This window comes from Myodes glareolus, chromosome 1 (genome assembly GCF_982192425.1).
Source record: "Myodes glareolus chromosome 1, mMyoGla1.1, whole genome shotgun sequence".
NCBI lineage: Eukaryota > Metazoa > Chordata > Mammalia > Rodentia > Cricetidae > Myodes > Myodes glareolus.
In genome coordinates this window covers 112,428,636-112,439,366 of record NC_142026.1, presented here as the reverse complement: position 1 = coordinate 112,439,366, position 10,731 = coordinate 112,428,636, and the positions used below count along the sequence as shown (strand labels likewise).

The 10,731-nt window shown below is 40.8% G+C and overlaps 1 long non-coding RNA gene across 1 annotated transcript; it reads left to right on the top strand.

Annotated features, from left to right (window-relative positions):
* The first annotated feature begins 346 nt into the window (after window positions 1-346).
* LOC146895837 (uncharacterized) lies at window positions 347-3,435 on the top strand. Its single transcript, XR_015005423.2, has 2 exons — window positions 347-474; window positions 2,129-3,435. It is a non-coding gene; the product is annotated as an uncharacterized LOC146895837 (long non-coding RNA).
* The last annotated feature ends 7,296 nt before the right edge of the window (window positions 3,436-10,731 follow it).

The window sequence follows — 10,731 nt, the reverse complement described above, 5'->3', positions numbered from 1 at the left end:
CAAATGGGAAGGGGCTCTTGGTCCTCCGGGCTGCCCAGGCGTGCCAGCAGGTGGTGCCGCTTCTGGGCATGCCCCTTGGGGACCAGAGGTCCGTGGGTGGGACCTGCCTTCTGCTCTGGCATCTCCTAGGGTCACCCGGACTGAACTCAATTTGTCAAGGTCTCACGTCTAATCAATAACCCTCCCTCCAGACCTTTATGAAGACTAATTCAAATAAATAACGTTCACTCTTGCAGTGCGCTTCAGCTCATAGCGTGGTTTTAAGGCTCTGCCTTTGGTACCTCCAGGGAGGGCTCGTCACTACCTCTGAGGAGGGAGTCAACCATCTTTATCCCTTCCCCTCCCGGCCCCGCCTCCCCCCTGCAGCCTCTGTTGAACCTCCTGGGTTCCCGGGATCAGCGGGAAGAGTGGCAGACGTCCCAAAGATGCTCAACCCTCCGAAGTGCCCTCTATGGTCCCCAGGGTAAAGAGCAGGTAAACTTCACTGTGCCTCCCCTCTTCTTTGCGCGCAGCGGGGGTGGGGGAGGATGGGGGTGGGGACGGCTCTCGGCGGAAATCTCTCCTCTGGGATCTTGTTTATTTCACGACCATCCCCATTCCCGCCGAACTAAGCTTATGAAGTGTCTTCCTCATCCTTAAGACCTTTGGCCAAGCAATCCGGATCTTCCAATTTCCTCTGAAATCTTTCAAGCTTTGATCCCAAACCTGCAGCTGGATTTCCCCACCCTGCCCCTCTGGGATCCCTCTGGTTCCTTGCTCAAAATACCTGCTGGCGCCAGAGGACATTCACTTGTAACAGATACCCAGGGAGTGTAAAAGCAACACCCTGTTTCCAGGGTCATGTTCCTCCGGGTCTTACGACCCATCAACGTGTCGCTTAGCGAACACCAACACCCGGAATTACCGTGGATCCTGAGTGCTCGCTGGACGATCAGGGCCCTTTTAATAGAGTTGATGATTGCTATCTTGCACGTGTTTTCTAGTGCACTCTCTTTCCCTCCCCCCAAGCAGCTCAGGGCATGAGGGGTCTGTGAAATAAACCTGCGGCCAGAGCTGATCCACAGGTAACTTGTGAGCCCTGGAAAGACTTTCAGTAAATGTCAAAGCATCTAAAATAGGAGATTTACTACATTTGTTTCTAAAACTGATGTTGAGATGGCGGGGGCCCGGGACCTAAACAAATTGCATTCAGAAACTACAGAAAGACTTAACAGGCGACTTCGTTTTGCAATTTGTTTATTTCATTTTTTTTTCTTTTTGCATTTTACTTGTAAAGTGAGCTGGCTCTGAAAAAAATCCGTGTTATAGGAATACAAATGGCCAAGACCTTGAGAGAACTAGGCAGCAGGGGCCTTAACAATGTGAGAGGAATCCCTTTCTCTCTCTAAGGGTTTCTGTCAAGCTGGTTTTATCTCACTAAATAACAATGTTATTTTATTTCTTTCCAAAGAAGCAAAACATACCAGTCCACTCAAAAGGTCTTTTTGATGGACTGGAGAAATGGCCCCGTGGTTAAGAGGCCAGCTCAGACTCAGGTTCAATTCCCAGCACCCCCATGGCAGCAAACAACTGCCTGCAACTCCAGTTTCAGGGACTCTGACATCCTACCACAGACATACATGCAGGCAACAACACCAATGCACATACAAATAAATAAATAAATAGTAAATAAAAGACTCAGACCATTGTGGGGTTTTCTTACTCAATGTTCCTTTTCCTTTGTGATATTTTCTTGCTATTGTAGCACAGGTGTTGGGTACTGGGAAAGGCACCACCAAGTCCAACTTCTTATTCAGTTTTCTTGTCTAGTACCCAGTCCCTTTGTATTCTCTACCCCATAGACACTACACACGAATGTGACTATTGTACAAAACCTTCAGGCTTTTAATAAGGCTAAAAAGAAAATATTTTGTTAGTGTTTGTAGACATCTGAACTTCAGTGAGGTAGTTCTGGGTAATTTATTTGAAAAATTTTCTAGCAATTGGATTTCTAAAATGAAATTGGGGCCCTGGAGCTGTGTTTGCTTGACCTTAGGGCCCCACATACTGCTGAGCACTGTTCTTTTTTTTTTTTAAATATTTATTTATTTATTATGTGTACAATATTCTGTCTGCATTATGCTTGCAGGTCAGCAGAGGGCACCAGACCTCATTACAGGTGGTTGTGAGCCACCATGTGGTTGCTGGGAATTGAACTCAGGACCTTTGGAAGAGCAGGCAATGCTCTTAACTACTGAGTCATCTCTCCAGCCCCCTGAGCGCTGTTCTTAAGTCCCCAGTTGAGGTGGAGCCAGGACTGTGAAATCAACCAACTTCAACCTCATCTCTGAAGTTACTTATCTCAACTCCAGCGTGGCTCAGCTCTTTTGTCAACATCCACGATTCTTTGAGGCTTACTTTCTTCTGCAACATCAATGCTTTATGACCATGAACTGATGAGTCTCTCCGAGCAGAGATTTTCTACATTTAAGAGTCAATGTATAGGTCTTGCCTGCTTTGTTTGAGATGGAGTCTCAACAGTGGTTAAAGATAAGGTATGGATATACACAGGATGTTAATAAGACCTTCCTCCAGGAAAAGATATGCCTTGTTTCAGAAACGGGAGCACTTGATGGAATTAAGAGCTAGAGTGATCGATAACTTTATGTGACTTAAAGTGTTTTCCAATTTGTTTATTCACCGAATGGAAACGGCAGAGGATGTCATCATTTAAACAGGGCGACTAGAAGGCAGGATCTGTTTGGTCCTAGGAAAGCCACAGCTATTTAGGAGTACCAGGGACAGCATGAAAAATACTTTACAAGCTCCAGCTAAGATGTCAATGTTGTAACTGCTGTTTCTCGAACCTTTTAGGGAATATGAGGGAGGGTCTGGGAGGGAGTTCCCCTGGGTTACCAAATTAGATTGCTAAACTGTCCATTGTAGAATTTATTTGACAGTTAAACTGTGTGAGGTCAGCTGAACCAATTGAAACATTTCTTGCTTCAGAATATTTTGATGGGTGACAGAGCACAGTAGTGTTGTTTCAGATAATATTAACGCATCCTGAAAATAAATCAGTTCCTGATACTGCCCAAGGTGAATGTTTAGCTTCAGGTTAATGCTGACATACAGAAAAGTCAAGCTTCATTTGGGCTTAGCTGAGACAAATTGTTATAGACCTAGAGGAGAAAAGGAGCAGCCGTGAAGGAAGTAGACGGGGATCAAAGCCTCATATCTAAGCAATAATAATGTCAATCACGGGAATTAGGACTTGTGACTATCTTCATTTAACATAATAAAAATTCTACTTTGTGTCTCAGACTTCTAAAAGAAGAAATTTAAAAATCTGTACTATTCCATGGAGCTACTAAAGTGCTAATAGTTTGAGCTGTATAGAAAATGAAATAGAATGTGGTACCTCCAAATAAATTTCATTTCAGATGATCATTCAAACCTTGTTTTTGCTTAAAACAAACAAGCAAACAAAAAAACCCCAACAACAACAAAATCAGCTACATTATGCAACTCACCACGATGGGAAACAAGGATTTTTTTTTTTTGGAAGGATTATTTGCTAAACTGAACAGAGGTAACCATAACTTAATTTTAAACATTTTTATTCCTCTCTCTCCCAAAAAGCTGGATTTCTCTCTTTCTTCCCTCTCGAACACAAGTTTAGGCAAATGCTTATCTGCCTTTGTTGGCTCTGAAGTTTCATACAGATGGAATAACCCAACAGGTGGGCTGTGTGATTGGCGTTTTCGCTTACATTTATGAGGTTCATCTGTGCCATGGGATAAAGTGGCTTTTGTTTTTGTTTTGCAGTTGAATAGTATTCCACCTCATGGATGCCCTACATTTTATTTACCCATCCATTAGTTGACAGTCTTCCCATTTTATCTATCATAAATAATGATCAATATATATGTGCAAGTACAGTGTTAGGCTCTGCTTTGATTGCGTAGATAGTAACAAATCCGGCTTATTCCATACCTCCTGGTGAAATACAGAAAATTTGTTTTCTTCTGTGAAAGGAATAGTTTATTGGCTGAGTGTCCTTTCTTATGAATTATTTTCCCTGGTATATGCACATAGTTCATTTCTAAGAGATCCTGCAGAAATGTCTGGAAAAGAGAAAACGTGTTTTGGTTAGAGAAAGGTGAATTACTAAAGTAAACCAAACTAAGCTACATTCAAACATTAAAAAGTATTTGCTTATGGACTTTCAGATTAAGATATTTATTTATTTATTATTTATGATTTTTCAGTGTTAAGGATAAAGCCCAGGGCATTGTGTGTTATTGGTGCTAGGTAAGCACTCACCACTGAGCTGTATCCTCAAGTCTTTTTCTAATGTACATTTCGGATGGTTATCTATAACTCTTTCAATCTAAATTCTTGGTTTGTTATTGTCATTTTTTTTTTTTGAGACTGGGTTTCTCTATGTATCCCTGGTTGTCCTGGAACTTGCTCTATAGACCGGGCTGGCCTTGAACTGCTGTTGTGATCCTTACATTCCCATGGAAGAAGGATCATTTTCCACTGTAGAGATTTGGTAAGGGAGAGTTTCTTTACTGTTTTTGGTTTTCCCTTTCACTGATGATCTGATTTCTGTGGCTTCAAGGGATAGGTAGAACCTTTAGAATCTTGTAGCGTATAACTAACTGCATGGCTTTTTGGATGTTTATTGTTTCCAGAATAACTCTCTGGAGAGAGCATGGCACTCTATTAGATGGGAAGGTACTAGCTCTTGTGTATGTTCTCTGTAGAAAGGGCCGATATGTGGGTCAGACTGGTATTTATTGATTGTCTTCAACATAGAGTTGATGCTGTGGATGAGTTTCCTCTATTTTACTGATAGAGTTGAGAATTTGTGCTGTTTTCATTAAAATACTCAAAACTCTGAATGAGTTGTATTGAGCCAAGATATGCAGAAAGGTCAAACTTGTATATCTGTTAAAACACAAAGGACAAACATAAAATACAAAGGGCTTTCTGATTTAGATTTTTGTAAGGCTTCTACATTTTACATAGATCCACCTTTCGGAACACCCAAGACCTTTTGGGAATACAAACTGCATGGAACACTATCTGTAACCACTGCCATTTGATGTTTTTAAACTAACTAATTCAGTGGTCACTGAGTTAAATTTTACATCACGTGATCTGAACCACGAAGTTGGTGGTTACTGATAATAGTTGATTTTAACAAATATTCAGAAAACAGAATCTACATGGGGCAACGTTAACAGCAGTTTTGCAAACATCTTGATCTATGTGATGTCTCACAGGAAATAGGTTTCTTCCAGTTCCCAAGTAGGAATTTTAAGGAGGCAGATTCCGACTGTTCAGGCTGGACTGTAGTATTAGTTCAAATCCCAACCCTCCAAGACATCACCGACACTTTCACAATCTCAGAAATCTGAGTCCGGAATTAGGTTTCACTTCAAAGAAAACACAGGCATTCCCAAGCTGTTTGAGGGCAAGCATTAGTGCTATGAGGCTCAACAAGACTTTAGGGCTTTCCAACTTCCTCTCTCATGCATCAAACATCTAGTCCCAAACCTAGTCATAAGCCCTCTCTCTTATCTCTCTTATCTTGAAGTCTCTTTCAAAATTGGGTGGGGCCAGTGATATGAGGATGGAATTTCAAACATGGTAGCATCGTTCCTAGGGTATAGAGTTCAAAGGAAGGTACTATAACAAATTGATATCTTATTGTTTAGGTCCTCTATGTACCACATGAAAAGAGATGTAAACATGTCCCTGAGCTTTAAAAAGCTTGGTTCCAAGCATACCCCTACCATCCACCAGGGTAATACACACAGTAGAATGAAGCATCCCGGAACTATTTGCCAGTGTGCTCGCTTACCCTCAGCATAGGGTTCTTCTCTGCAAAATTATTCTCTAGTAATTTCCTTTGTAAGGAAAGAAATGAGACTCTGACTACTTTTCATGGAGATAAACAAACTGATCCCTTCTAGTAGTTGTACATGTGTATATTTTTAATTGCTCCAAGATTTATAACTGCATGCTATTTACATATTTACAAGCAGTGTCCTAACAAACTGTCTTCAGAATATGACCCAGTGATTAATGTTGTTATGGGAGTGTTGATGCCAGGAACCCAAAAATAATCTCTAAGAGCATGATATAGACTGACTCACTACTTCCAGCTGTCCTTAGGAAACATAGTAGATAGATAAGAGTGAGGCTCACTGATGGAAAGGATACGGACTTCTATCTTTATAGAAAGAAGGAAAAATTGATCATGTACTTTGGACTCTAGCTATGCAACTGGCACTTGATTTCATTCTAAGGGTGTATCAATTTCCCTTATCCCCATTCACTACAGTAATAATCTCCATGGCAATGAGCTGCTCAGTCACGTAGCTTGTGTGTCTTTATAGTATAGGTAGTTAAGGTTCATGCTTTAGGGGATAAGAAGGGAGGAAATGGAAAACTTGTGCCTCACTGGGATTTTACCCCCCCCTTTCTGAGGCAGGGTTTCTTTGTGTAACTCTGGCTGTCCCCAAACTCACTCTGTAGACCAGGTTGGTCTCTACTTCACAGAGATCTGCCTGTCTCTGTCTCCTGAGTATTAGGATTAAAGGCATGTGCCATGACTGAGGTTTTCTGTCTTGCCCAGTTCCCACAGTCGTTAAGTCCCAAAGAAATCACACAGAAGTCTACATTAACTATAAACTGATTGGCCAATTAGCTCAGGCTTCTTATTAACTCTTATAACTTATATTAGCCCATTATTCTTGTCTATGTTAGCCACGTGGCTTGGTTCCTTTTTCAGCGAGGCAGTCACATCTTGCTTGTGCTGTGGCTGGGTCAGGACTGCAGACCAAGCTTTCCTCTTCCCAGAATTCTCCTGTTCTCATTGACCCGCCTCTACTACCTGTCTGATTGTCCCACCTATACTTCCTGCCTGGCTACTGGCTAATCAGTGTTTATTTAAAATATAATTGACAGAACACAGACCATTGTCCCACACCATGCCACCACTACCAGCCTCCCCGGCTTAAAACTGTTTTTACTTAAGTCTTTTGGAGATTCGTGATGGGTTGAGACTGAATGTGAAATAAATATAGAGAAGGCGAAGGCTTAATACCAGTCTTCTTCCTGTGAGCACCTGAGCTCTGCGTAGTTGGTAACTATGAGTTAAGGTATCAGAGATGGGGGGCATTTCTTAACACTGTCAGTACCAAAAGCGGGGGGGAACCAGTGATTTATTGAGCAGTTACTATGTACCCAGAAGCACAGCTCTGCTCCCGTGACTGTGTGTGCGTGTGTGTACATGTACGCACACAAGAGCACTTGTTTATGAGAAGAGGATGTAAAAGAATTTGAAACCTGGACATGGTGTCACATTCCAGTAAGCCCAGCTCTGGGAGGAAAATTGCTGCAATGTGGAAGCCAGTCTGGGGCTGCAGGGTGAGACCATGTTGCAACGAGCAAGCAAAGATGAAAACAAGCAAGAAAAACCACTTGACTCTGAGCTTGCTACTCTCTGGCAATTGGCAGAACTGTGTGCATAAGTGCAAGAGCGCCTACTGGTTTCTTGTTTAGAGCTGCTAGTTGGAAATAAGAAGAGAAACTTATCAAATATCTGGTTTGCGGCAGTAGCAGGAATAAACTGATTCTCACAGATACTCCTTCAGCAGAAATTACTGTCGAATATCAGCAGAGAAGAAGTTATATGTTTATTTTTTCTCCTTTAAGAAATGGGGATACCCCTTGTTTTTGTTTGTTTTACTACCCCTGGCCTTTTTGGTGCTTTTGGATGAGAAATGGATGATAGAAAATTAATGGAGAAACCCTCAGGACTTAAAAAAGAGTACATCTAGCTTTTTTTTTTTAAAAAAAAAAATTAGGTATAGTTGCTGCAGAGATGACTCAGTGGCTAAGAGTACATACTGCTCTTGCAGAGGACCCAAGTTCTGTTCCTGTACCCATGTGGTGTGGGCTCACAACTCTTGGTAACTCCTTCTCCATGGAATCTCTCTCCCTCTCTGGTCTTCACAGGCGCTGCACTCTTGTGCAAAGAAACCACATTATGCACACAATTTAAAGCAAAAAAATGTTAAAAAATTTCTCTTCTCACAAATCAGGTGTATTTAGCTGTGCATGGTGCTACATATCTATAATTCCAGTACTTGGGAGATAGAGGTGGGAGGATCATAATCAGACATCAAGGTCAGCATTCAAGGCTGCACAGTGAGTCTGAGGATAGCATGGGTCACAGAGGCCCCCTTCCTTCTCGTACAGAAAATATTGAAAATGTAGAAACTGTATAAAATAATTATTTAATTCTTATGTTGGGGAGATCACTCACTGGGTAAAGTGCCTGTCATGCAAGTGTGAGGGTCTGAGTTCAAATTACTAGACCCCAAGCAAAATCAGGCATCTGATTTATAGATGTATAGATTATACATCTGATGTATAGATTATACATCTATAATTTCAGTGCTCCTACAGTGAGATGGGAGATGGACATAGATGAACCACTAGAAGCAGGAAGGCCAGTTGTCATGTTGTATGCAACAATGAAGAACAAAAAAGAGATCCTGTCTCATCCATGAAGGAAGTTTGGTACCAACACTGAAGGTTGTCTCTGACGTCCATATGTATGTATACTGATGTCCACACTCACACACATGCACACACAGACTAGAATAATGGTTTCTTATTAACACATTTCTCAAGATTGAGTATCTATGTATACATGCATACAAATGTACATGCATATATACAGACTTTCTCCCATGTCGTGGTGAGCACACAACACCTGTCCGTTACAAACAGGAGGAAATATTACAGATACCCATGGGAATACAGGCATGTAATCCAATGCTTTCTAATCTCTTCACTGCTTTGCACAGGTAAACTAAACTGACCTCACAAGACATATAATAAACAAATTTTGGCTTTCTTTTATCTCCCACTTTGAAAATGAAAATATATTCAGACATTGGTGAGGATTACACACTGTTGTGTTCTAGAGGAAATGACTTTAACTAATTATCTGCTCCTCCTGGCTATAGAACTTTCAAAATATGCACTAAAACAAGAAATAATGAATTGTTGTTGCTCATAATTCTTTCTTTTCAGGAAGGAACTGTGAAAAGCTGAAGAATTATTTGTGAGTCAACCCTGTTAGGTTAAGCCCAGACTATACCATCAAAGCTTTCCATGAGAAAGTGCATAAGTGACTTTAGACTTTAGTAAATACTATTGCACCTGCTTTGCCTTGTAATTTGTTTAAGTCAAAGTTTAAAAACATCAATGAATACTAACTGAACAATTTAGAGTACAAGGCTTTTATCTTTTTAATTTGATACTTACAAAACTTTCTAAAAATTATTGAAATGCCTTTATTTATTTTTTCCTGCCACCGACTCATAGGATATATACTAAGGGAAGATGGATCAGCCTCTTCCCTGGTTAGAGACACTGAGAAGGCAAAGAGCCTAAGAAATTCCTCTTCTCAACAGGAATCAAAGCATGCTAGATGTTGCCTTCTGCCCGTGAGGTGTGCTATTGAGGATGTTTGAAGACATTCACAGGAAGAAAGCACATGTGGGTTCCTGCTTCTTTACAGTTTGGAGGAAAAGAACGTTGGTACAGATGGAACTTTCATAAGATGTTCATTTCTAAGCGTGAGATACAGTGTATAGCAAAAATATTTATCTCAGTTTTTAAAGAATCAAACTTTAAGATACTGTGCTTTAGAAAATGAATGAGAGCAACTTGGCTTTAGGGGGCTTAGACCATGGCTTTGAAGTGCCTTAAATCTCCCAAATCCCAAAGACTGTTTATAGCTCTGTGCTGCTTGGTACAAACAATATTGGTGAGAGGTTTTAAAAATTTCTCATTAAATTTTTATAAGAATGTTTGAGTTGGGAAAAGGAAGTGTCCAAGCTGTGGGTGATGCCCTATCGTTGATTTATCTCAGGAATGGAGAACAGGACGCCTTCTTGGAAAGTTTCTCAGAGACTTGTATACACGAAGCCAATGACAACATGGGAAGTCACGTCAACATTCAATGGGCCTCATAAATGTTTAAATGTGGGTATGACACACTGACCTAACATCTTTAGCAGCCTTTTCCAGGCAGTGTGTGTGTGTGTGTGTGTGTGTGTGTGTGTGTATGTGCATGTCAAATTGATGGAACTCCTTAGTCCACATAAGTCTGAATAAATCACACTCATTAATAAATGTTTTTCTGTAAAGTTTTCCTTTGAAAATGATTAGAATTCACTTTAAGACATGGCTATCTCAGAGTTGTTTGGACACAAGTTTGTATTCTTATTTGTAACTGCTGATGGGGAGAGAAGAGTTTGCTCAAACATTTTCGAATCTTGCTGTATAGAGAATATTTTCTCCTGTGTGCTCAGCCCACTTGGGGCTAGATGCTTTGTGGCAGTCCATTTTGATCATGAGGAAGGTAAGATGAACTGGAAATGTAGTTTAGACGTATAGACCTTGCCCAGCATTCTTGACGTTTCAAGCTCTGTCCCTAGCCAGAGAATGAGAGGGAGGACACACAGTTGTCCCCCCTTTTAGTTCTGCTTTTTTCTTCTCAGCTGGGAGGAACCTGCTGGTCAGCTGTTTGTGCTAATTAGAAACCTCCAGGAAAATGTGACTTGCTAATCTAAAATTAAAAGCTGAAAATTATCTTTTATTAGTAAGAGACTTAGTGGAGGACTGATTATAAAAACTTGGACAAATTGCTAACAT